We start from the raw sequence: 26,068 nt of genomic DNA, 5'->3' as shown, positions 1-26,068 counted from the left end.
GAACTGGCTCCAGTACTCTATGCTGTACAAAGTTGATGGTTTCCGTGAAAAAGATACCCTCTAGAGCTTCCATCTCCCGCCCCCACTCCTGCTCAAACATTAAGAACTTCATTGATTGACTCAGATTTTCAGGTACAGTAACTCATCGCCTAACGTTATAGTTAAGTTCATGAAAAATGCTACTTTAAGCGAAATGATGTTAAGCGAATCCAATTTTCCTATCAGAATTAATGTAAATGGGGGGATTATGTTCCAGGGAAATTTTTTTCGCCAGACACACACACACACACATACATATATACACATACATATACACACACACATATATACATAGTATAAGTTTTAAACAAACAATTTAATACTGTACACAGCAATGATAATTGTGAAGCTTGGTTGAAGTGGTGGAGTCAGAGGGTGTAAGAGGGCGGGATATTTCCCAGGGAATGCCTTACTGCTAAATGATGAACTAGCAGTCGGCTGAGCTCTCAACGGTTAACACCTTTTAATGTAGCCTCACACTCTACAAGGCAGCACCAATGGAGGGAGGAGACACAGCATGGTAGAGAGAGACAGAGACACACACCGTGTGTGTGTGTGTGTGTGTGTGTGTAAGAGAGAGAGAGAGACACACACACACACACTGTGTGTGTGAGTGAGAGAGAAAGATGTGCATTTCCCCTTTAAGTACGCTGACCCCACTCTAAGTACACTGCCTTTTTAAGTCAGCAAGTTGAGACAGCAGCTGCTGCCAGCAAGCTCCCTCCATCTTGAGCCCTGTCATGTCCCTCTCTAGCCCCCCCGCTCTGTGGAAATGGGGTACAGGAGCGGGGGGAGGGTGACACCCTGACATAGTATCCCTCTTCCCCCTGCCTCTGCACAGCAAGCAGGAGGCTCCCAGGAGCAGTTCAAAGGCAGAGGGCAGGAGCAGCACACAGCAGTAGGAGGAGGGACATCTGAACTGCCCAGCAATTGTGGGCAGCTGCCGCACAGGGAACTTAGGGGGGCTGCCGTCCCACCCTGGTTCCAAGCCCCCACCAGCTAGCTCCAACGGACTGCTCTTCCTGCAAGCAGTGGACAAAGCAGACGGCTGCCAAACAACGTTATAAGGGAGCATTGCACAACTTTAAAGGAGCATGTTCTCTAATTGATCAGCAACATAACAACGAAACAACGTTAACTGGGACGATGTTAAGTGAGGAGTTACTGTAATCAGTTAACCTTTACTGCTATACTAATCTCTCAATCAGAAAAAATAGGAAGGCTTGGTAATAGACAGCTAATACAGAGTAAAGCTGAGCAAATAATTGGGGTTTTTTAGTTCAGTTTTCATTTTGTTCAATCCAAAATGACTTCTTTGGCCATTTTATCTTGGGATGCATTTTTTACCATTTTGTTAGATTGTTTTAAACTTGATGTAGCTAAATTTGAAAACAAAATGTAAAGTCAAACAAAGTCAAAACATTTCATTTCAAAAATATCGAAAGAAAACATTTTGACCTTTCTAAAAAAAAAAAAATTCAGACAAAACTATTCATCAAAATTGACCTGAATTCACAAATTGTTTTGCTCAACCCCAAACTCCTTTTTTCACCAAATAAATTATTTGTCCAAAAAATTCTGCCCAGCTTCAGTGCAGACATCCTGCTGTTACCTCTCATCCAATGAGCTTGAAATAGTCTACAAAGGTGAGTTGCCCCTTTTTTTCATTTGTGTCTAGCTAGGAGGCTGCAACCTTCTCTTTCAGCTATGGACCATGCTAGTGTGATCCATATTCTTGACGCCTTGAGATTAGACTACTGCAATGCACTCTATAGTACCTAAGACTGCTTTTGAAAACCATTGAGGAATTTGAGATGGTGCAAAACACAATGACCTACTAAAAAAAAAACCCCAAACCCAGTACATCTCACTACGCACACTTTACACTAGTGCTCTGCCTTTATTTTTCAAGTGACATTTAAGTTGATGGATTTGACTTACTTCAAGGGATTTTCAGAGGGACCAGAAAATGTCTGGTTCCCCCGAAGTACAGTGTGAGATGGATAAACTTCTGGTAGCTGGGGCTCTCTGTAGTATCCATTAGAATTATAAGGCTTCGCTTCCCAGAGTGTATTTGCTACAGCCCTGTCATAGGTGTAGCAGACTTCTTAGTTCCATATACTTTTGTCCTACTTCTTTCCATTTTATACTGACTCACCCTGCACACTGGACTGTTACCAGCCCTCCACACACCACCTCCCTCTCCTTGGCTTCTAGCTGTATTAATTAAAGTTTCATTTTACTCAAGAGAGATCATTCCACATTTAGCCACCATTTTCAATATGATAATTTACAATCTCACTTTACACGGGGAAGTAATCTCTTTTTAAAAAAATCAACATTATAGACCTTAGAGACCACCAAATAATATTTTGCTTTAAAAGTTATTAGAAAACCAGGTGTTCGCACCATCAGCACTTCTTGTAAGTTTGTATTTTACTTCAGGAAACCATTTACTGAATAACTCTTCTATGAAAGTGCACAGTATTGTATGATGACTTTAAAAAAATAGACATCAAGGAATTTAAAAAAAATCAAAGAAATCTGCATTTTACAAGAAAATGTGAGTACTGTTATTTCCATTCATTTCTTCCACCCCTCACTCCAGCCCCCTTTACCACATAATTTCAGGCTGAACAACATACACCATTTTTTCAAATCATTCATGTTACTGATTCACTGTATTTTGCAATTGTCATGTTCAACAGTCTCAGTAAAGTACATGTGTGATAAGTAACTGTTATGGGGAGAAAAGGATCATACAAAGCAGATAAGGGACTACTGAGCATGGTTGCCAACTTTCACACAGTAAATAAGCACCCCGACTTTCACAATAAGCCAAGAATCAAGCTAAATCCCATTTCAAAACAAGGCCAAAACAAGCCAATCCCTAAGAACCCCAACACTCTATGTGACTAGATCCCCCTGGTGTGCAGTCTGGGAGGACTGTGATGGGCCCGCTGTGCATCCCTGACTCTCTCCCCCCTTGCCCCTGCTTGCCAGGAGACAATAAAAAAAAAAAAAAAAAAAAAAAAAAAAGAAGCAACAAGCTACAACAAGCAGCAAGCTACAAGTCAAAAATGAGCCAAAAAGCAACTCACAAGCCAATTAAGCCAAAAACAAGCCCAATTTCTGCAGTTTTTTCCACAGGTTTGGCATGTCTGCTACTGAGAGAGGCAGTAGCAAGGAAGGGTGAATAAATGCAATAAATCTGTGCTGTTAGGAGAATGGCCTTCATTTCCTGGCTGTGGCCAGATGACATGGGTCAGGATTACAGAAGGTTTAACTCTTCCACATGACAAGTGGTTGATATCTACTGACTCCAGTGGCTACAGTTAAATCTTTTTAAAAGAAATATTAAATGCAAATAATAACAGCCACCTGTTCTCATATAGAGTTTTTCATCAGTAGATCCCATAAAACGTATCAACCGAACACATACACAAAAACTAATATGGCCAGTTAATAGAATATGCACATGTCAAGGTCTAGGAGGAAGACACTCTTAAACCCTAACACACAAACGTATCATCCTGCCTTTTATTAGACAGCTGTCAGTAACTACCATCTCTGAAGTTCAATAGCTTTCTGTACATATAGCCACTCACTCTTAAAACAGTACTGTTTTGGTCACCAAGGATGCCTGGAGCCTGTATTTGCTGCTCAGGGTGTTTTTCCACTATCAGTGACCAGGATGGCATTCGTTACCTTTCATCACAGGAACATTCTCAGTACTACTCTGGATGTCCTAAAGAAACAGACTGCCAGTGTCCTCATTCATTTTGTTTAGCTATACACACAGGAATGCTGGTAAGGGACTGGTTTAATTTCCTGGCTCCCCATCCCCTGACATGGGTCAGGGATACAAGAGTTAATATAACCCAGACTAGAGCTGGGTGAAGTTTTTCAAATGTCAAAGCTTCAATGAATTTTCAAATTCTGGTTCAAAAAAGAAAGGAGGGGAAATGGGGAGATGAGAAAATGTTTTTGTAATTTTTTTCTGCCCCCCCCCCCGGCCAAGTCTGCTCCAGCCACATGAGAGGGTTTAATATCCCACTGGTACCACAGCCTCCTGTTGCAGTAAGTGATTACTGTGGCGAAATGCAATCCATGTGCTCTCAAGAGGTTGTGGTGAAGTTTTGGTTTTTTAATGCCTTTTCTTTAAAAGGAAGGAATGTCACGAGGTTATAAAAGTTAAAACATTAGACATGTGGCACCCCCGACAGGATGCAGAAAGAAAACTTATAATGCACCAACCCCCGCATTTCACCTTATTGCTGCAGCTGAGTGGGGTCAGTACAATTTTTTCCGTCTGCACTGCTGTTGAACACAAGCAGAGTGTCCTCAAAGCTCTTCAGTGAGGAAGTTGTGAATTGCTGAAAGCTGGAGACGTGTGTCAAGTTGAGCCATTTTTTTAACCCTTTCTGCACTGGTGCCAGAAATGACAATTAAAAAAACCCCACAGCCTTCCTGACACAAAGCTTGTTTTCTGTGCCCCAGTTTTCCCTTGTCAAAGCGTTCATGGAGTCCTCCTTCCAGTTTCCAAGAGCTAAAGGCCAGCTGAAAATCCAGAGCAATTTACAACCACACTTCAAAGCAACCCAAGCCTAATTAAATCCAGCAGCTGCTCATACGTTTAATATGGGACTTTCCCCCCATTTTTTTTGTTATTATTTACCAGATAAATGTAATATGTTGATATCTTACTGCTATGCATGCAGTACATGATCAAAAACCTTAACTGAGAATATGTATCAATTCTCTACTCTTACCTAACCACCTGAGTTCAAATTATTCCCTCCATCCATAAAGCCTCAGGGAATGAAACAGGTGGATTCCTGAGTGGACACCTTGATGGAGGGAGTACTACCTCTGCAGCATCCTTCCCTACTTCTCCTGTGGGCTCTTCAAAAAGCCCCACAGAGACCCTCCAGATCTGCAGCGGAGGGTATGGCTAGGGAATAAGCCCTTTCCATGAACTGTTACCCAACTGATGCCATGGGGATTTATAGATTTTTAAAATCAGAAGTGATTATTAGATCATCCAGTCTGACCTCCTCTATAACACAGGCCAGAGAATTTCATCCAGTTACTCCTGTACTGAGTCCATTAACTTGTGTTGGATTAAATTCCTCATTGTCAGTAATACTCACATGGCAGTATTTGTGTTAGTAGTGACATCGCTTCCCCAGGTGACCCCCATCCTGAAAGTTGGAACAAGTTGATGAGCCCTGGAAAGTGGATAGTACAGAGTTGCAATGCCCTGGAATCAGAAACAGGCAGGTAAGAATGGATGCAAAAGGAGCCAATCCTCTGTGTAGATGGTGGGTTTTCCACGTCCAACCTCACTTCCTCTCTGCCCTGGTTCCTTGTCCCAGTCTCTTTGCCCAGTCAGTCCCAGTTCTCCCCCAGCACCCTGGATCACCCACAAACCCCTCCTGTCAGGAGCTCCTCATCAGATCAGTCTTCACTCTCCCCCAACCCCCCATCCCACTGGTTCTTTGTCTCTACCCTCCCTCCCCCATTACTAGTCTCTGTCTCACCTCCACCACAACCCCAACCCTCAGTCCATTTTCCTCTTCCCACCCACTGCCAGCCTCCAGTCCTAGTTTCCCCCATCTCCCCCAGGATTGTTGTCACAAATCTACTCCCCCACCACCGCCCCCCATAGGTCACTAGCAGGAGGGTCTCAACCGATTGAAGTCACTAAAACACAGGATTGGGGACTTCAACGGCAGAGTCCAGGGAAGGGTCTTGCGGCCTGCAGCACGCAGGGGGTCAGACCAGATGATCATAATGGTCCCTTCTGACCTTAAAGTCTATGAGGTCTTTTGTCCCTTCTGCCTTCGAATCAGGCAGCTTCTTCCCCCATGTTGCCAGGGCCCAGCAGGGGATCATTGAAATTACTTCCTTGCTCTCAATTCCAGTGCTTGGAACTGGCATGTCTTTCAGCAGCCCAGAGCCAGAACTAGGGCTGCCAATTTTGGTTGGACGTATTCCTGGAGGTTTCGTCACATGACAATCTTTAATTAAAGCTTAATCTTTATTTCCTGGAGACTACAGGAAAATTCTGGAGGGTTGGCAACCCTACTCACAACTGCAGGGGAAGTCCTGCTCAATCCCAGGCTGAAGCAAGTGCTGTGGGCACAGAAACTTTGGGTCGTTTTGCTGCTAAAAATTGAAGGACTCTGAGCATGTACAATCTGCATTTTTTCAAAGGCATGTAACTCAGCCAGATTTGAACACAAGCCCCAACACAAAGACCACAGCCTTGCCCAATTTCAATTCCTTGCTGCAAAGCAGGGGAGCACTAGAGCTTGTCAAAGACAAGATAACCCAAATTTTTTAAGCCTGGGCAAAACACCTTATTTTCCCCCTAGTGTTCAGAACTGGATGACCCCTTTGGGCAGAAATTTTCCAAAATGTTCAGAATGAGGCAGACACCTGGCATGGAAAATTTCAGCCCAAATGATTAAAGTTTGTCTAAATTATAAGCAACTGAAAAAAAGGGTCTTATAATGGAAGTGTTGAGCAACTTTAATAATAGGTGCCACTTCCAGCCTCACCTATAATCAGTTGTAGTTCTGGGAATCCTGACCACATTTCCTGGAACTTTTAAGTTCTCTGATTTAGATGGAGTGTTATGTTCTCTGGGCAGCAATCTATAATGTTCAAAGCATTCAGGGGGAATTAGTAAACATTCTTTGTTGTGCCGTGTTTATGTCTCGTAGAAAATTAAGGACTTCTAGGTTAAGAGTTCTTGAACAGTGAACTTGAACTACAGTGGAGCCCTAGGGTAAATCCTGGCCCTAACAAAGTCAGTGGGAGTTTCCTTGTTTACTTCAATGGAACCAGGATTTCACCCCTAAATCATATAAAATATCCTATTATCTGTACTATCCTGAGTAAACCCATGAGCGATTCCATAGTATGTGGATTAGATCCTCTTAAAATCAAAAACTTTTGAGAAAATAGAATACTGGAAATGACAAAGAAAATCCTCAAGTTGTCAGGAGATGCTTGTTTGTTTTTTGTTTTGTTTTTCTTTTTGTTGTGGGAACACTGAGGCTGAGCTTTTCAAAGCTGCCAAAAGTATTTGAAAGCCTAAATTCCTGGCAATAAAGGTGTCCAAAAGCATTAGAGGGCTGTGAAAACTGGAGTCTATATTTATTCACTCAACAATTCATTTTGACAGTACTATTACAGAACACAACAATCTTGGTCACAAGCATAGACAGTGTTGTTTGATGTTTCTAGGCAATGTAGTCCATGGGAACTATGATCGAAAAGTTATTCTTGATTACAGCTCGGTAGAATTGAAGTTAGACAAGTTAAAACTGGAAATAAGGCATACATATTTTAAGTGAGTGTAATTAACTAGTAGAGAAGATTGCTAAAGCATGTGATAGATTGTCCATTGCTTAAAATCTTTAAATCAGGATTGGATAGACTTTCTAAAAGTTTGTGCTTTCAGCTAAAGTAAGGTCACTGGGCTTGATCCAGGAATTACAGTGTGAGATGCAGGAATTGCAGTGTGAGATGCCATGTCCACTCCTATGCGAAAGGTCAGACTTATCATAATGATCACCTCTCACACTGAATGAATGTTCCCAGACAATCTCTGGAAATATTTTGTAGATTTTAAATAATAAGCTCAGTTGGCTTGGCTTGTTTTCTTCTTGTGTGTTTACTTTCCACAAATCTTCTAGCAACTAAGATTACAATCAATGTACACATAAAGAGCTGATTTTAGAGGGCAAAACTACAGAAAGTGAATTTGTAATGCCTGAACACAAGTATTTGTGCTGGAAACCTGATTCTAACAGTTATGATATTCCAATAAGGGAACACATACCATCATGTGGCAATCAAAATTAACAAAATACAGATTAAATCTTTAACTATGAAATGCCCAATAAACTGCTTGCAAACAATATATAGATGAACATAAATTATTCTGTAAATAGTTATAAATTCAAGCAGTTTATAAAGCATTCACAAAAAGACTTGTGAACAAACAGAATCATCTTCAAAGTCCAGGAATGGTCCAAATACTTGCATGAAATGTATAATGGAACTAGTCTTCTGAACCATTTTTATGGCATTTAATGGAAAATTATACCCATTCCAGAATGCTGCAATATGCCTGAAAAAGGCTTTTAAAAGGTTAACTGTCTCCACTGACTTCTATAGGTTTCTAAAGTAATTTCTAGAGACCCCCTTATTGGCTTTATTCCTATTTTGTTCTGCCCTACCATAGATAATTTTTCCATAAGGAATTAGTAAGGATTTCTGTTCAAGGCATGTTCAGTAAACATTATCAACAGAGCTTTTGTGGAAACCTATGAGACTGCTCTAAATAGGTTAGAGTACCTGCACCTGAGCAACCCCGACTGCAAACAGGGGTGGAGATGTAAAGCCCAAGTTGCTACTGTTTGAAGCAACTTTGCAGCCAGCATAAGGTCAGCTTTTTTAATCCAACCCATTTTTATCATTTTCAGCCAATGGCAATTTGTAGGAACAACCTGGAGCTGTGACCCCTTTGCTTCTTAAAAAACCATGAGGGGTTTCAGTAATGGGAGCTTCTGTATAGTGGTGAGAATAGGAGATTGTAACCCAAGGACTTCTTGATGCCAACTGGCAGGCAGTACAGGGGTGCATAAGTGTTAAAGGGATCCCCTGGTGTAGAATTCACCTTCTAGTTCACCAAAGAAGTGTTATGTAAGGTTTCCACTGAAAGCCTGCATCACACCAGTCATCATAATCTTAGTGAAGTGTATCTGTGGATAACATGTAAGGAGATATGTATATACTGTACGGTTACCATATTTCAACAATCAAAAAAGAGGACGGGAGGAGTCCCGCACTAGCCCCGCCCCTGCCCCTTCCACTTCCTCCCACTTCTCGCCCCCCTCAGAACCCACAACCCTCCCCCCCACTCCTTGTCCCCTGACTGCCCCCTCCTGAGACCCTCCCCCCATCCTAACTGGCCCCCTGGGACCCTACCTGTCCCTGGACGGCCCCAACCCTTATCCACACCCCCACCCCCAGACAGACACCAGGGACTCCCACGCCCCATCCAACCACTCCCGACCCATCTAAACCCCTCTTTTCCATGTCCCTTGACTACCCCGTCCTGGGACCCCTGCTCCTAACTGCCCTCCAGAACCCCACCCCCTACTTAAGACTCCCTGTTCCTTGTCCCCTAACTGCCCCCTACCTGTACCCTGACTGCCCAGAACCTTACACCCCCAACCCCCAGACAGCCCCCCCGAACTCCCAACCCATCCAACCCTGCTCCCTGTCTCTTGACTGCCCCCTCCGGAACCTCCCTGCCCCTTCTCCTACCCCCTGCCCCCTTACCGTGCCGCTCAGACCAGTGTGCTGTGGAGCGGCGCGCTCGGCAGCATGGGAGGGAGGAGTAGGGGGAGGAGCTCCAGACTGCCGGAGGCCCTAGGCGAACGGCCAGCTGGTGATCTGCGAATGCAGGGAGGGGGAGAGAGGAGGGGAGTGGTCTCAAGTTGCAGGGGAGAGGAGGGGGAAGCGGAGGAGGGGCTCTGGCTGCCAGAGCCCCGTGTGAGTGACACCATCCGGCCGGCTGCCCTGTCAACGCGCGCACTCTGTATGGGGGGGAAATCCGGACATTTACAAATTCCCCCCGGATGCTATTTTTAACTCAAAAAAGCCGGACATGTCCGGCAGAATCCGGACGAATGGTAACTCTAATATACTGTATATTGGAAATGATATTCTCAAGGCCTAGCAGCTAAAGTCAGGTAGTGTGCCTTGAGACAGACTTCACCAGACACTTATCTCCATAGTTGATCACTGTGTACTAATCAGTACAGAGAAGAAAGATTCTTATAATTACAGGAAGAGAGGAAGAAAATAAGACCACAATTCAGACACAAAATGGGGTGTCTGTCAAATTCATGTACATTAGAATAATATGCCAATAAAGGGCAAGAGATCTATTTAATAATGTCTGCAAAATGTGTGGGTGAAAACTAACTTCTAATCCATAGATTTTGAGAAGTTAACCTAATTACTTATTAATTCACTCAGCCATTAGAACTCTGAGTGCATTAGTGGAAAATTGAGAGCATTTCTCCCCAAAGCTCTTTCCTGTAGGCCTTTTGGAGCCATGTGTTATAGGCCCAGTTCAAATAAATGGAGATCTGGATCTCATCTGAATGAAGATTCAAATCTCTCTCTCTGTCACACACAAAGATGTTGTGAATAAATATTATGACAGACTGGACACATGATGTGGTCTCGGTTGCAGCTCGGACTATGCTCAAAGATTACCTCTTTGCCCAAGCAGCCAGAGTGCTGGCTAGTTGCCACCTCTCCTCTTCTGAACTCAAAGAAAAAACACATTTTAAAAAACCATACTTGGAGGAGAGATTACAGCATTATGAACAAAGTCCAGCACTATCCCGGGCCATTTAAGTAGTCAGTAAGCAAACAGTCACAGTGTTGTTTAAGAAAGCTAAACCATGAACATAATTTTTTAGTTCTCAGTTTTCGACACATACAACAGATATTCCCAGGTAACACATTGCTTCTGAGAATCCTCTGCCTCCACTCCTAAGCCATAGCCTGTCCATCCCTTTGGTACGATTTACTCCTTTACTTGACTGGCCTCTTAGGCCGGGTAAGCTCAGCTCTGAAACATGCTCCTCTTACTGTGGGGTTGTGCCCAAGCACAGGTTCCACTTTGGGGTGGGGGAGGAGAGGGAAAGAGCAGTGAAAGTTCCCAAAATTCCCTACAGTGCTAAAGGAAGTTCAGCTCTTACATCATCTGTCTAACCTATGGTCTGTAGGTCAGTGCATGAAGAAAGAAGTAGGTAAAAGCTTACAGAAGCTGGTCTAATAAAATATATTACCTCACTCACCTTGTCTCTCTGGTGACCCCTTTCTAAAGTTTGTTCTTCTAGAAATATTCCTTTTACTCTGTACTTCCTGTGCTTCCATTATGGTCCAATCTGTAAAAGAGAGAACCTGCTTTTGAAATAGCCTTCACCACCTTAAAGATTTCTTTAGAAATTAAGTTTAGCAAATCCCATTCATTAGGTTTTAGTTTATTCCTCAAGAGAAATAACTTCAGAAATGTACCATTTGATTTTAAAAAAGCCTGCCAAACTAAAACAGAAGGTGCTCAGGTGTTTGTTCAGCCAATTTTGGAGTTCTTTGGGTCTGGTAACTGTCTGGGCCCATCTCTAAGCACTCAGTCTCCTGGGTAGTCTTCACTTCAGAATTAATTCAAGTTGCCTATACTTGAGTTACTCTTCTCAAGTGAGAGCAACCACATTGAGGAATAACATTCGAGCTGCAATGTCCACACTGGCACTGTGCTCACTTCTGTGTGGGGCTAAGACTCCTAGGGGCATATCCCCTGCTCCTTAGCACTGAGATAAGCTGAGCTGTTCTGTGAACCCTTTCCCAGCAAACTGTGGAAGAACTTTTTGGGCATTTGCGGGGCATAATTGTGAGAAGGCATTGGAAGACTAGCAGCACTCAAGCTAGCCTGTGTCCATGTGGCAGAATGGTTGTGTAAGCAGTTGAGTGAGTTGTGCTCATTTGAGTTTCCACCTTTCCCTCCCCAATGGCCAGCCAACTCAAGTTAAAAGCACCATCACATCACTATCTAGCGTAATTTTGACTGCAGATTGGCAACCCATCAGTCATATGGAGAGAATGGATATATATTACCTATATATAGGCATATAATGCCTCTCTCAACTGACTGAAAATGAGAGGGAAGGGGGGATCATTCCATTCCAGGTCCTATGTCAACTTAACCCTCGGGCCATAGCACTATGCCAACATATACCTCTGAATCATTTATTGACCCATCCCCTTGACCCAGGCACTTTGGCACTTCCTGGCACCCCTGAAATACCGGGTGTAGCAGAGATGTTCCCCACACTCCTGTCATCCATAGATGCCTTGTTGATGAAAAAGCACACTTGGAGTATTGAAGATATTATTAAAACTGGGATAAAGAGCTTAATGTTAAGGATGTCAACAATGGTTTCTGCACATGCATGTTACCTCTGTGCTGGGTGTTACAGACGATGATTTTAAGTGTATAACTTTGGGGGTTTTCTTTTCTTTTTGTATTGTAATGTTTTGTATTGAGAAGTAAAAATTAATAAAAACTCTTAACAAAAAAAACACCACCATTACCTCACTCAAGTTAAGGGCTTCTGTTTGTGGATGGGACTTGAGTTAGGGGCTACACTGGAGGTATGACTCTAGTTAACTTTATGGTGAGAACAAGCACTCTGTTTCATGATCACAGGCTGCTGGTTTCTCTTGGTTTCCTCAGATCTCTTTTCTCTGTCACTAGTTTACAGTTTAAAGACAATCTGGGGCAGAATGTTCACCCTCCTCTGTTGCTGGTCAAGATCAGGTCCAAAGCACAGGTACCTAAGCCAAATGAATTTCTTTGTTTAGTCAAAAGTAGATGGCAAGGCATGCTCCAGTAGTTCCTCCGTTTATTATTTTTCCAACTAGCATCAGGGAGATGGGATTAGGGTGTAAACCCTAATACTCCTCATGTCGGCCCTGGCCACCTATCTCACTTTTCTTTCCTTCTCTTTAACCAGCTGTGCTCCAATCTTCCCTCCACCTTCTGGTCCCAACATTCATTCATTCCTACTTGAAAACTGACCTCACTCAGTGAAAGTGTAGAGCTTCTGTTTTGACCCCTCTGGCTTGAGAAACTGTCACTACTCAAAGTGGCCTATGTGATCGAGCACTGGATTGGGAGTTATGAGACCTTATGTCTATTACTGGCTCTGCCACTGGTCTGCTGGGTGACCTCCAGCAAGTCATTTCACATCTGTACCCCAGTTTTCCCATCTGTAAAGTGGTGTTAATGATACTTCTTTATAAAGCAGTTTCATGTCTATGAATGAAAAGCCCTAGAAGAGCCAGGTATCTTTACTATTTAATAAAAGTAAAGGGGTAATTATTAATACTAAAGATTTGGTGTAGTACTTTCATGCACATTAGACAGCAGTAAATGGCATAGTCTATGAAGAAACACAAAACAAGGATACAACTGATTATGCAGGTAAGGAATTTGAAAAACGGATGTTTCGTGCTTAGGTTTGAGTTGTACTGATGACCAGTGGCACAAATAACTACATATTTCTTGACAATAACAGTTGCCATGTCAGGGTTATGAAGAGGAAAATTATGTACCTGCTTCATATTCATGCATTGGTTGGATGCCCTAGTACAAGTAGAGCTTTCTGGTCAGTTCGTACAGCATAGAGAGTGCAGAAAGTACTGCATCAACAGAGTTCTATGCCTGCAATATACTTGCAGAGCTTACACTCAAATTGTTTTGTGTGCATAATATTCAAAGAGTTGCTTACCAAGTTTGTGATACAAAGTATACACAATCTCTTCTAAAGTAAATGCATGGAAAAAGTTGTAAATCTTTTGCTGGAAAGATAGATCAATTTTTTCCCTCGTGGTTGTAAGATCATCTTGTGAGTTCTGAAATACATACATTTACAACCTATGCCTTTATTCCAAAAGAGAAGGGTCCCTCTTAAGTTGTGTAAAGCTGGTCTCCACAGTTAGTCATGTGGCTAAAAGGAGGTGGTTGAAATCTTTAAACAAAGGTGGACCTAGGAAGGATTTTAGCTGGACTGATAAAAATCCCACTAATTAAATTTGAGCCAGCACAGACAGGGGACCGGCACTGGGGAAGTTTTTCAAACTGTTAGAAGAGAAAATGTTAATTACACTCCCAGCCATAAGATGAGATCATTTGTTTAAAGTGAAACATTTAATGCTGTGGTTCTTTGAAAGTTATACAGCTTTGTTCACATGTGTGAGATGATATGGTTTTCAAGTAGAGCCATGTAAGAACTCTCCTGTATTAAAGAACAATAACTCTACTGCCTAAAAACAAGGTGAAAGTTAAAATCATGTTGTAATAGGGTGTATGCTTGACCCATGTATTTCAAGCATGAAAGTGTTACCTTTATACAGCTGATCTCTGGTAACTATCTGGTCAAGACGCTAGTGGAAGCTCCCCACCACATCTTTCTTGCAAGGTACAGTAAGCTGATCTCCCCAAAGTGACCAAAGTAGGTGGTCTGACCTCTCTATTGATGTCCTCGACAATAGCACACTGAACGGAGTTTAGCTCAATGAGATGACTATTAGAGAATATTGAATTATTAACCCTAGACTGTAAATATGAGGAAAACCTTCCCACCTAGAGATGATTATATTTTCGTTCTTTAGTACTATAGACCAAAGCCTGAGGTCCTTACTGAATTTTCGCTCCTCCTTACCCAGTCAAACTCCCACTGCAGTCAGATTTGAAATCAAATTTTTCACTGTACTGGAATCTCTCTTTTAGGGAGGTGTGAGGATGGATAAACACCCAGAAAGGATGGCAGGGTTTGACTCTGTTTGCAGAGTGTTGGGGTGCTCTCTTTCCCACTGGCTGTGGGCTTTGTTGCATGGCCTACAGTTTGCTGTGCTATTTTGAAGTTAGCAGTGCTTTCCCAGGCACTGGATATGATTTGTCTGGGTGTTTGACATGCTGTTAAATGGTATAAGTTTTGTGCTCCATTATGTTGCCGGCACAGGAGCCCGAGGACAGCAACAGTGGGGTTCGTTGCCCGGTGTGCTTCGCGCCAATAAACATACCGGGGTGGAGAAACAATCAAAGTTTATTTGAGATCTCAAAGTGGTGCAAGGAGACAGGCAAGTCTCAAATCAAGCACACCAGCAAAAACAGTTTCTCTTCTTTATACATTTTACAACTAAGCCCCCCTCCCTCCCCCTCTCTACCACCCCCCCTCTACTCTCCCTCCCCTCTCTACTGAAGGCATGTTTATACATTTAAGCAACTAAATCATTCTAGGGCTATAAATCTAGCTTGTTAGTAACACTCCTCTAAACAGTTATTTGGTCCTGTTTACCCTTAGTTTATTACCCCTTCCCCAACTAGAAACATGCAAACCTCATCATTATCGTTTGGTACCTGCTTTGAGCAAGGTCGTAATTGCTAGCTGTCTGTTTACACATTCCAATTCCTGTCCTTGGCTGTTGAGGTCGATTAGAGTTAAACATGGAAGAACTCTGGCTCAGGCAGGCCTAGTAACCCCAACAATTATACTCTTGTTATAATATGTGTCTGATTGATCTCAGAGAACCCAGGATTGAGAGTCACCTTGTTAACCCCCTACCTCCAGTGAGAGAGACTTGCTTGTGCTTAACTGGGTGTCAGTTCCTTGATTTCACCAGACTATTGGCCACCCAAACAATCTCCTCTGGGCTACACCAGCCCTTGTTTTGCCTTGCAGGTTAACAATAGGTGCACCCCAGTCGCAAACCTATTTTTAAAGTTTTTCCCAGTAGGATCCAGCCCCTTCTCCACTGAACACTCACAGTAATATCAGATTTGCTGTACCAAAGGGAACAGTGTACACACCCAGCTCTCAAACAGCAGAATCTAATATGTTTAGGCCTAGAGGTCCTGCAGTCAGTCCCCACAGATGAACCAGCCAGTGACATCATTATACGAATGAACTGGGTCTTGACTCTCTTGCAGCAAGAGATGCCAGGTAGAACAGCTGGTTTAGCATAAGAAGTTAGCACATATTGTAAGGGACCATTCAAGGTAGAGTGGCCAGTTGTCAGTTATTGCTGTGATGCTGGGAATTCCTTTCCCAGACCTGGAGAAGAGCTCTGAGTGGCTCAAAGCTTGTCTCTCTCACCAACAGAAGTTGGTCCAAAAATATATGACCTTACCCACCTTTTCTCTCTAATATCCTGGAACTGACACGGCTACAACTACACTATATACAGGGGTGCTGGAACAATGTATACAGTGCAGGGGCTGAGAACCATTGAACAAAACTGTAAACCCTGTATATGATGGAATCCACTTCAAGCCAGGGGGTGCTACAGCACCCCCTGCACCCCTAGTTCCAGCACCTATGACTACTTACAACATAAAGGGATCAATAATCAATTAAAGGGGAAAAAGAGAGAGGAAAGACTGAAATAAAGGTAAACAGGCATTTCCAAGTACATCTTACAGTTGGTTTTGACTGTTAATAATTTACACACATATAGGTCATTTCATCCCAAAACATTTCCAAGCACTTTAAAGATTCTACAGTATTTAGTGATTTCACCATCTTCACCTCTGGATTAGGATATGAAAACTACTTTGCACCAACATTTACATAAGGAAATTGTAGCGGGGTGATCACCCACTCCAACCCTGAGGGGGGTTGGAAAAGCCCTGAAGAGGGCTGGGGCTGGGTAAAAAGGAGCAAAACCCCGGCTGATTGGGGAAGTGGCTGCAGCTGGGGCCATGCCCCAAACTGAGCCACTCAGCCTTATAAGAAGGCCAGAGCAGAGGAGTCTCCCTCTGACAGGAGGGAGAGACAGGCCTGACTGTAGTGAGCTCACCTGGGGACCTAGAGTAAGGCAGGGCTGGGGAAAGGCCTTGGGGGCTGGGAAGCCCTAGGCCAGCAACTCACCAGGCTGCAGGGCCTGGTTCTAGGCCCAAATAGGTATTGGGATTGCACAGGGTCAGCCAGAGGGTGGGTAAAGGCAGCCAGTCCAAACCCCTTGTTGCCGGTGATGATTGGCTGATAGACTGCAGTCTGCCCCAGGGTGCGGGGGCTAGATGGTGACTGGCAGTAGCCACAACTGAGGTGACATTGGGATAGGGGGTGGGGATTCCCCTGGGTGGGGAGACCCAGAGAGAGAGTGGGGTACTGCCACGGTGGGCAGCACCTAAGCCAAGGGCACCAGGGTCCGGGAGGGACATCTGGCCTGCAGAGGGTGCTCTGGAGGCTGGTGAGCTAATTCCTGAGATGACCAGCAGGAGGTGCCACAGGGGTGAGTCCACGCTTGATTACAGAAATGAAGACTACCTTATTAAAATCTAAATGGTCAGAAAAATGTAGGCAGGCAGAATTCAGATACCCATGCTGTACTATGCCAGACACAGCAACCACCACTTCTCTTGCAAGTCATTCCATAAAAATTTTTGAGGTCAAGATTCCTACCCTGATTTTTACATCTGATGCCAAAGACTTAACTAGCAAAGAACTATACCATAAAGAGGGTTTTGGATTTAAATAAATCAGTTTTTTACCTTTTGCCAGCTACAATAATCCTTATATAATCCATAGTCACTATTTAGTATTAGGAATACAGGAATTAGTATACAGGACTAGATGGACCATGGTTTAAGCCAGTACAGCAATTCCTATCTCCACTAGTTCATAGTTCACTTATGCCCTGAAGCCTGACAGTTTATACCCCTATTAAGGGGACTTTTTAATCCCCGCTCATTAATTATATAAGTTTCTAATGCTTTAAAAATCCTATAAAGCTATTGGCCTCAATTATGTTTTGAACAAATGAATTCCACACATTAAATTACTATCCAGAAAGGATCCCACCAATAAATGCCTGACATTTCTCTGTAATGATGATATATATAATTGCTTAGGAGCTATAGCCCAGCTTTCTATTTTCTCTAATAGTTAGGGCTAGGTGAATTTCCCCTTCAGAATATTGGAAGTGCGCACACTAAATTAATCATAAAAATCAACAACAATTCAGCATGTTGCCTAGGAAATCCATTATACAGTCTGAGTGACTGTACAGTGAGTCATTCATTTATTCCCAGTAGTTCATTGCTTGATCAAATTCCATTCCATATAACACTGATAAAACAAGAAAAATGTCATTGCTTTGAATAGAACAATTAGCCCACATTCAATCAGCTGTAGTGACTCTGCTGGGAGCAAAATGTGGTCCAAATAGACTGTTAATGGAAGCCTCCTAATAAATTAGGTTTGCAGTTAAAATTTTATCAGTGTTTTAAGTGTTGCATGGCTTGTTTGCACATTTTTAACTGATTTAAGTAATATGCACATTCTTATGTACTTTAAAAAGCCTCCATTTGCACATGCACAAGGAGACTTGTTTACACAAATTGGGTAATTTGAGTCTAACTTGCATGCACAATTCTTCAATTTGCTTACAGCTGCAACATGTGCATATGCATAATTTGTGGGTGAAACCACTGCACATGGTTGCAAAACTGAAAAGAATGAAAAATAGTTTTTCCACAAAGTTCTGGGAATACACATAAATTAAAATTCCATTTTTTGCCATGATTTAACGAAGTCATATGATACATTTTCAGTCAGATTTTCCAGGAATTAGTGTAATTCTCCTACATTTTTAGATTTTTGCCTGCACTCTTCCTACAAACCCCGTTAAAACTCATTGATTATGATGCCAAGCAACCAGCTGCAGCAGTAACAATACTGATGCTAACACATCATATTTAAAAAGCAGCCACCCTATAAAGATGAACTCCCCACTAGCGAAAGGGCCCATACAAGGCTCCATTCACCACATAGTCTCCACCTATGCGAACTTGCTCTGGAATTCACTATGATTCATAATATATATAAAAACAAATTCTGCAAAAATAGTGGATAGGAAAAAGTTACAAATGCTCTCAATCCTCAGGCTGTAGAGCTAATCACCTGCTGGGGTCAAGAATCTCCTCTGTGTTTAGGTATTGCAGCTAGCCAGGTGTATTATGGTTCATTTCCACTTTCTTTTAAAGCATCAGCTATTGTCCATTGCTTGAGACATTACATTGGACAGGGTAGATCTTAAACTGTTCTAGTACAGCAAATTCTAAATAACTCATGTAGCATTTGATTGCCAAGTGCAGACAGATGCTATAATTTTTTTTGAATTTGTGAACTGCATGGCAATGATTATGAGAGTATAAGTTGATGGCTATTTAAATTGTCCTGCCAAACAATGAACAAAGACAGTAAGAGTCATAATATCTGTTTGTTATTAATGTATGTAAGTGATGCGCAAGTTGGCTTTCTGAGAGAAAAGAAATGCATGGTTTGATTTAGTCCCATCTAACAGATTCTAATTTGGAGAGTGTATTTGTAGGAGTATTTTTCTCCTCCAATTGTTATTTAAACACATGCGCATGCACACCCCCACCCTTTTATGGCAATAACTAACAGCTCAGACTTAATACAACATTTTTTTAATAAATGGAAAAAAATACTCACTAATAGCTGGAAATATGGAAAAATTTATGGGAAATCCAAATCAAATCTCTGAATCATATGAACCAAACAAATTGAGAACTAGAAGTGCTGACAAATCTCACAGAAGAAAAAAAAACAAATAAAAGTCATATGAAGAGCATTAAGAAAAGATGGGGAAAGCAACATGCTTCTGAAGAAGAAATTGAATACACATAAGTGAATAAGGTTCCCCCCCCAAGTCCATACAGTATAAAACCAGTGTTTGTTACTCCATTGACCATTTTATACACTACCTATTGGCTAACCTCTAGTGCTGAGAAAATACACCATGAACAATACACAGACTAGATAAAACTTAAAAAAAGACACCTTAATGGCTGACTAAAAACTGTACCTCTATGAAACCTGTTCCTGGAAAAGTTCTAGTAACAGCTACACGAGACTAGTAATGCATCATGGATCCTTTCATTTCTATGTTCCTATTTCAAATCTTAGCCAGGTCACTAGTGACTACAGGTCATTACCTTCGGGTCTCCAAGATGGGATATTACGAATTAATTACCTCAGTCCACTACTTAGAAGACAAGTGGAGGTTTTGTGGTACAGACACAAGTGGCATTAATTACACTGGTCTACAATTTTTGAGAAGGTGTCTGCTTCAGAAATAAAATGTGCTATTTATTATGTATTTTGATGTGCTGAATTCAAATATGACAATTAAAACAACTGATTGGCTACTGTTTCTAAGATATTTAAGTTTTTACATTTTATGTCTATGTATATTGTGTAGATAGTAGAGTTTTAATCATAAATTGTAAACCTAGGTCTTTTCATGTGTTTATGGTTGCTTTACATAATATTTCACCTGTCCTGTTTATGTAATACTTTAAAAATCAGCAAAAGGGTTATATAAATAAAATTTATTATGAAACAAGGCAAAAAACTATTATGTACATAGTTTAGTCCTATTCAGTGTCTACTCGGCACTTCTTGGCTTGTCTCTTGTATTCATTAAATGGAGCATCTCTTGTCACTGTCCAGCAATAGTCTGCAAGCATTGATGGGCTCCATTTGCCCTGATAGCGTTTCTCCATTGTTGCAATGTCCTGGTGAAATCGCTCGCCGTGCTCGTCGCTCACTGCTCCGCAGTTCGGTGGAAAAAAATCTAGACGAGAGTGCAAAAAATGTATCTTTAGTGACATGTTGCAACCAAGGCTTTTGTATGCCTTGAGGAGGTTTTCCACCAACAACCTGTAGTTGTCTGCCTTGTTGTTTCAGAGAAAATTTATTGCCACTAACTGGAAGGCTTTCCATGCCGTCTTTTCCTTGCCACGCAGCGCATGGTCAAATGCATCATCTCTAAGTTCACGAATCTGAGGACCAACAAAGACACCTTCCTTTATCTTAGCTTCACTTAACCTTGGAAATTTGAAAACTGCTTGTTTTGTCAATGGCCTTGACAAAGTTCTTCATCAGACCCAGCTTGATGTGTAAGGGTGGTAACAAAATCTTCCTTGATTCAACAAGTGGTGGATGCTGAACACTTTTCCTCCCAGGCTCCAATGACTGTCGGAGTGGCCAATCTTTCTTGATGTAGTGGGAATCTCTTGCAAGACTATCCCATTCGCAGAGAAAACAGCAGTACTTCGTGTATCCAGTCTGCAGACCAAGCAAGAGAGCAACAACCTTCAAATAGCCACAAAGCTGACACTGATGTTGGTCATAGTTTATGCACCTCAAAAGTTGTTTCATGTTGTCATGGGTTTCCTTCATATGGACTGCATGACCAACTGGAATTGATGGCAAAACATTGCCATTATGCAGTAAAACAGCTTTAAGACTCGTCTTCGATGAATCAATGAACAGTCTCCACTCATCTGGATCGTGAACGATATTGAAGGCTGCCATCACACCATCGATGTTGTTGCAGGCTACAAGATCCCCTTCCATGAAGAAGAATGGGACAAGATCCTTTTGACAGTCACGGAACATGGAAACCCTAACATCACCTGCCAGGAGATTCCACTGCTGTAGTCTGGAGCCTAACAGCTCTGCCTTACTCTTGGGTAGTTCCAAATCCCTGACAAGGTCATTCAGTTCACCTTGTGTTATGAAGTGTGGTTCAGAGGAGGAGGATGGGAGAAAATGTGGGTCCTGTGACATCAATGGTTCAGGACCAGAAGTTTCATCATCTTCCTCGTCTGACTCAGTGAGAATGATTCTGGTGCATCAGGAACCGGCAGTCCTTCTCCATGGGGTACTGGGCGTATAGCTGATGGAATGTTTGGATAATGCACAGTCCACTTTTTCTTCTTTGACACACCTTTCCCAACTGGAGGTACCATGCAGAAGTAACAATTGCTGGTATGAGCTGTTGGCTCTCTCCAAATCATTGGCACTGCAAAAGGCATAGATTTCCTTTTCCTGTTCAACTACTGGCGAAGATTTGTTGCACAAGTGTTGCAGCGTATGTGTGGGGCCCACCTCTTGTCCTGATCTCCAATTTTGCAGCCAAAAGAAAGATGATAGGCTTTCTTAATCATTGTGGTTATACTGTGCTTTTGTGATGCAAAAGTCACTTCACCACAAACATAGCAGAAGTTATCTGCACTGTTCACACAAGTATGAGGCATCTCTGCTCACTTTGGCTAAACAGAAATGTGTCCCTTTGCAAAATCAAACACTGACAAATAAGAGAGCATGACATTGTATGATTTCTAGAGCTGATAGAGGGCAATTTGTTCAGCAGAGTGATGTAAGCTTCGTTATGATTGCATCATCCATGACTTCTAGGAATAACATGATGCAATTCATATCATGTATGATGCAATACCAGCTTCAGATTGCATCATTCACTGTTTTGACTAAAAAGCAAGTACTGTCCAAACCCAGTCATAGATTTATTCATAGATCCAGTCAAAGATGTATTTTAGTCATTTCTGGTTGAAATTGAGATCCCTTCCCTTTATAACTCACTTATCCTCCGCCATTCCCAAGTCAAGGGTCGTATATACTGACCCAATAGCATATCTTGAAAACTAGAGCCAATCAACAATTTTAAGCATCATTTTTGTTCTCAGTGACCCACAACTAGTAAAGTTTGACTACATTTATTTCAGAAGCATTTTGGCTGTAGAGCAATTTTAGTACTCTTATTGGCAGGGAATTTATGAGAATAGCATCTGAATTACTTTCAGAACCTTCCACAGGGCAATATCATAAGTTACTAATACTCTACAAAAGACATTATGACAGAAATGAAAGCTCTTGCTAGGGCGTCAACCTAAAACCTTCAAACAAGTTGTTATATTATCTTGTCACCATAGAGGTCTGAAGTTTTAGATGTAGGTTGTAAAGCATGAAGGGGAAAGACTGAAGAAAAATCTCAGCAGCTTTTAACAAAAATAGTAAATTAAAGTTCTGTAGAAACTAAAAACAAATTAGAGATTCCCACTGCAAATTTATAAACTAATTTTATTTAATAGCAACAAATAACATAAGACCAGATTGTGCCCTCCTCTTGCATGAGCAGAGGGTGGGAATCCAGTACATCCTGGCACCAGGAGTACAGAAAGTAGAGCTGGCTGAGGTATGTAGCATGTCTCCCATGAAATCTCCTCCATGGAGACTCTTCAGAGCGTAGTATCTACCGTATATACTTGTTCATTAGCCCGTTCATTTAGAAGCCAACCCCCCAAGATGTTTACGTTAAAATGGCAAAAACTGCATGACTCTTTCATAAGCTGACCCTATATTTCAGGGATTGGCAAACTTTGGCTCCCAGCCCATCAGGGTAAGCTGCTAGTAGGCTGGGACGTTTTGTTTATCTGGAGCATTCGCAGGCATGGAGCCCCTCAGCTCCCAGTAGCTGTGTTTTGCCTTGCCCAGCCAATGGGAGCTGCAGGAAGTGGCGGCCAGCATGTCCCTCTGCCTGTGACACTTCCCACAGTTCCCATTGGCTGGGAATAGCAAACCGCAGCCACTGGGAGCTGAGGGGCTTTGTGCCTTCAGATGCTCCAGGTAAACAAAACATCCTCACCCACCAGTGGCTTACCCTGACAGGCCGGGAGCCAAAGTTTGCCAACCCCTGCTATATTTGAAAAGTTGGCGTCACAAGAAACACTCAAAAGTTTTGCTAGAATTATTTTAATGTAATCTAACAAAAACTTGTTGCTATAATAACTGAACAAATATGTATTCACCTTCAAAATTAGTCAATGTTTTAAAGTCCCATATTGTTCTAAGGTATTTACTTAAAAAGTCTTAAAATCCTTGAAAGTCCAAATCACCAAACAATTCATTAAACTCTGCATCAGTCAAAGCTGCACCTGCATTGTGATCGCAGATGTTGGCAGTGTCGTCTTCATTCTCAGATTCCTTCTCATCATCGGCCTCTGTGTCATCAAATATGGCATCTTCTGACCCGTCGAGTGCATTGCTGATACAGCATTTCCTAGGGAATGTACTCCCATGCATCTTTGAAACACTTGGTGACCAGACTGATTTCAGGCTTCATAAGATTCCTGCCTTTTGTCAACTTCACCATGCTTGAGCACATCCATTCAGACCACAGTTTGCCTATGCTATCTTTAAAGGGTTTGTTCAGGCAGACATCAAGCAGTTGTAGAACAGAAGTTAAGCCTCCAGGTATTACAGCCAAAGTAGTTTTCATTTTTTAGGCCACATTTTTCACCTCATCTGTCTTGTATGCTCTGAACATATCCCAAATGAGCATACCAGGTTTCTTGAAAAGTGCTCCTGGTCTCTTATTCCACACTTTTTCTAGCCATTCAATAGACTCATAGACTTTAAGGTCAGAAGGGACCATTATGATCATCTAGTCTGACCTCCCGCATGATGCAGGCCACAAAAGCTGTCCCAACCCCTTTCCCTTGACTCTGCTGTTGAAGTCCCCAAATCCTGTGGTTTAAAGACTTCAAGTAGCAGAGAATCCTCCAACTAGTGACCCCTGCCCCATGCTGCAGAGAAAGGTGAAAAACCTCCAGGGCCTCTGCCAATCTACTCTGGAGGAAAATTCCTTCCCGACCCCAAATATGGCGATCAGTAGAACCCCGAGCATGTAGGCAAGATTCTCCAGCCACAGACCCTCATTGGCCATTGATACTATCTACCAGCGATGGCATGCTGTTTATTTGACTAAAATCACGTTATCCCATTAAACCATTCCCTCCATAAACTTATCTAGCTTAATCTTAAAACCAGACAGGTCCTTCGCCCCCACTGCTTCCCTTGGAAGGCTGTTCCAATATTTCACCCCTCTGACGGTTAGAAACCTTCGTCTAATTTCAAGCCTAAACTTCCCCATGGCCAGTTTATATTCATTCGTTCTCGTGTCCACATTAGTACTGAGCTGGAATAATTCCTCTCCCTCCCTGGTATTTATCCCTCTGATATATTTAAAGAGAGCAGTCATATCCCCCCCTCAGCCTTCTTTTGGTTAGGCTAAACAAACCTAGCTCCTCGAGTCTCTTTTCATACGACAGGTTTTCCATTCCTCTGATCATCCTAGTGGCCCTTCTCTGTACCCGTTCCAATTTGAGTTCATCCTTTTTAAACATGGGAGACCAGAACTGCACACAATACTCCAAATGAGGTCTCACCAGTGCCTTGTACAACGGAAGCAGCACCTCCTTATCCCTACTAGATATACCTCACCTAATGCATCCCAGGACCGCATTGGCTTTTTTTACTGCCACGTCACATTGTCAACTCATAGTCATCCTGCGGTCTACCAGGACTCCGAGGTCTTTCTCCTCCTCTGTTACTTCCAACCAATGCGTTCCCAGCTTGTAACTAAAATTCTTGTTAGTCATCCCTAAATGCATCACTTACACTTTTCACTATTAAATTTCATCCTATTTCTGTTACTCCAATTTACAAGGTCATTCAAGTCTCCCTGCAGAATATCCCGATCCTCCTCCAAATTGGCAATACCTCCCAACTTTGTCATCCGCAAACTTTATCAGCCCACTCCTACAATTGGTTCCGAGGTCAGTAATAAATAGATTAAATAAAATCGGACCCCAAACCGAATCTTGAGGAACTCCACTGGTGATCTCCCTCCAACTTGACAGTTCACCTTTCAGTATGACCCGCTGCAGTCTCCCCATTAACCAGTTCCTTATCCACCTCTGGATTTTCATATCGATCCCCATCTTTTCCAATTTAACCAATAATTCCTCGTGCTGTACCGTATCAAACGCTTTACTGAAATTGAGGTATATTAGGTCCACTGCATTTCCCTTATCTAATAAGTCTGTTCCTTTCTGAAAGAAGGAGATCAGATTGGTTTGGCACAATCTGCCTTTGGTAAAACCATGTTGTAATTTGTCGCAATTGCCATTGACCTCAAGGTCCTTAACTACTTTCTCCAGGACCTTGCACACTACAGATGTTAAACTGACAGGCCTGTAGTTACCCGGGTCACTTTTTTTCTCTTTCTTGAAAATAGGAACCACATTAGCTATTCTCCAGTCCAACGGTACCACCCCTGAGTTTAAAGATTCATTAAAAATTATCGCTAAGGGGCCTGCAATTTCTCACGCCAGTTCCTTCAATATTCTTGGATGAAGATCATCCGGTCTGCCCGACTTAGTCCAGTTAAGGTGTTCAAGTTTGGTTTCTACCTCGGATACGGTAATCCCCCCTCCTGTACTCCCCTCTGTCATGCTACCAATATTCCTAAGCCCTTCATTGGCCTCATTGAAGACCGATGCAAAATATTCGTTTAGATATTGTGCCATGCCTAGATTATCCTTGATCTCCTTTTCAGCGGTCCCACTTCTTCTTTCTTTGTTTTCTTCCTATTTATATGGCTATAAAACCTCTTACTATTTGTTTTAATTCCCCTTGCAAGGTCCAACTCTACACGGCTTTTGGCTTTTTAGCCTTTCTCACTCCATCTCTAC

The 26,068-nt window shown here is 42.3% G+C and overlaps 1 long non-coding RNA gene across 1 annotated transcript in view; it reads right to left on the bottom strand.

The window, feature by feature from the left end:
* LOC117872790 overlaps window positions 1-26,068 on the bottom strand; it is a 94,120-nt gene that overhangs the window by 20,118 nt on the left and 47,934 nt on the right. The window contains exons 2-3 of the long non-coding RNA XR_004644605.1: window positions 10,938-11,027; window positions 5,193-5,302 (exon numbers count right to left, since the gene is read on the bottom strand). This is a non-coding gene — a long non-coding RNA (uncharacterized LOC117872790). The remainder of the gene's footprint in view (window positions 1-5,192; window positions 5,303-10,937; window positions 11,028-26,068) is intronic.

This window comes from Trachemys scripta, chromosome 2, assembly GCF_013100865.1.
Source record: "Trachemys scripta elegans isolate TJP31775 chromosome 2, CAS_Tse_1.0, whole genome shotgun sequence".
Lineage (NCBI taxonomy): Eukaryota > Metazoa > Chordata > Testudines > Emydidae > Trachemys > Trachemys scripta.
Note: the sequence above shows the minus strand (reverse complement) of the source record. Positions and strands in the feature narration are given on the sequence as shown.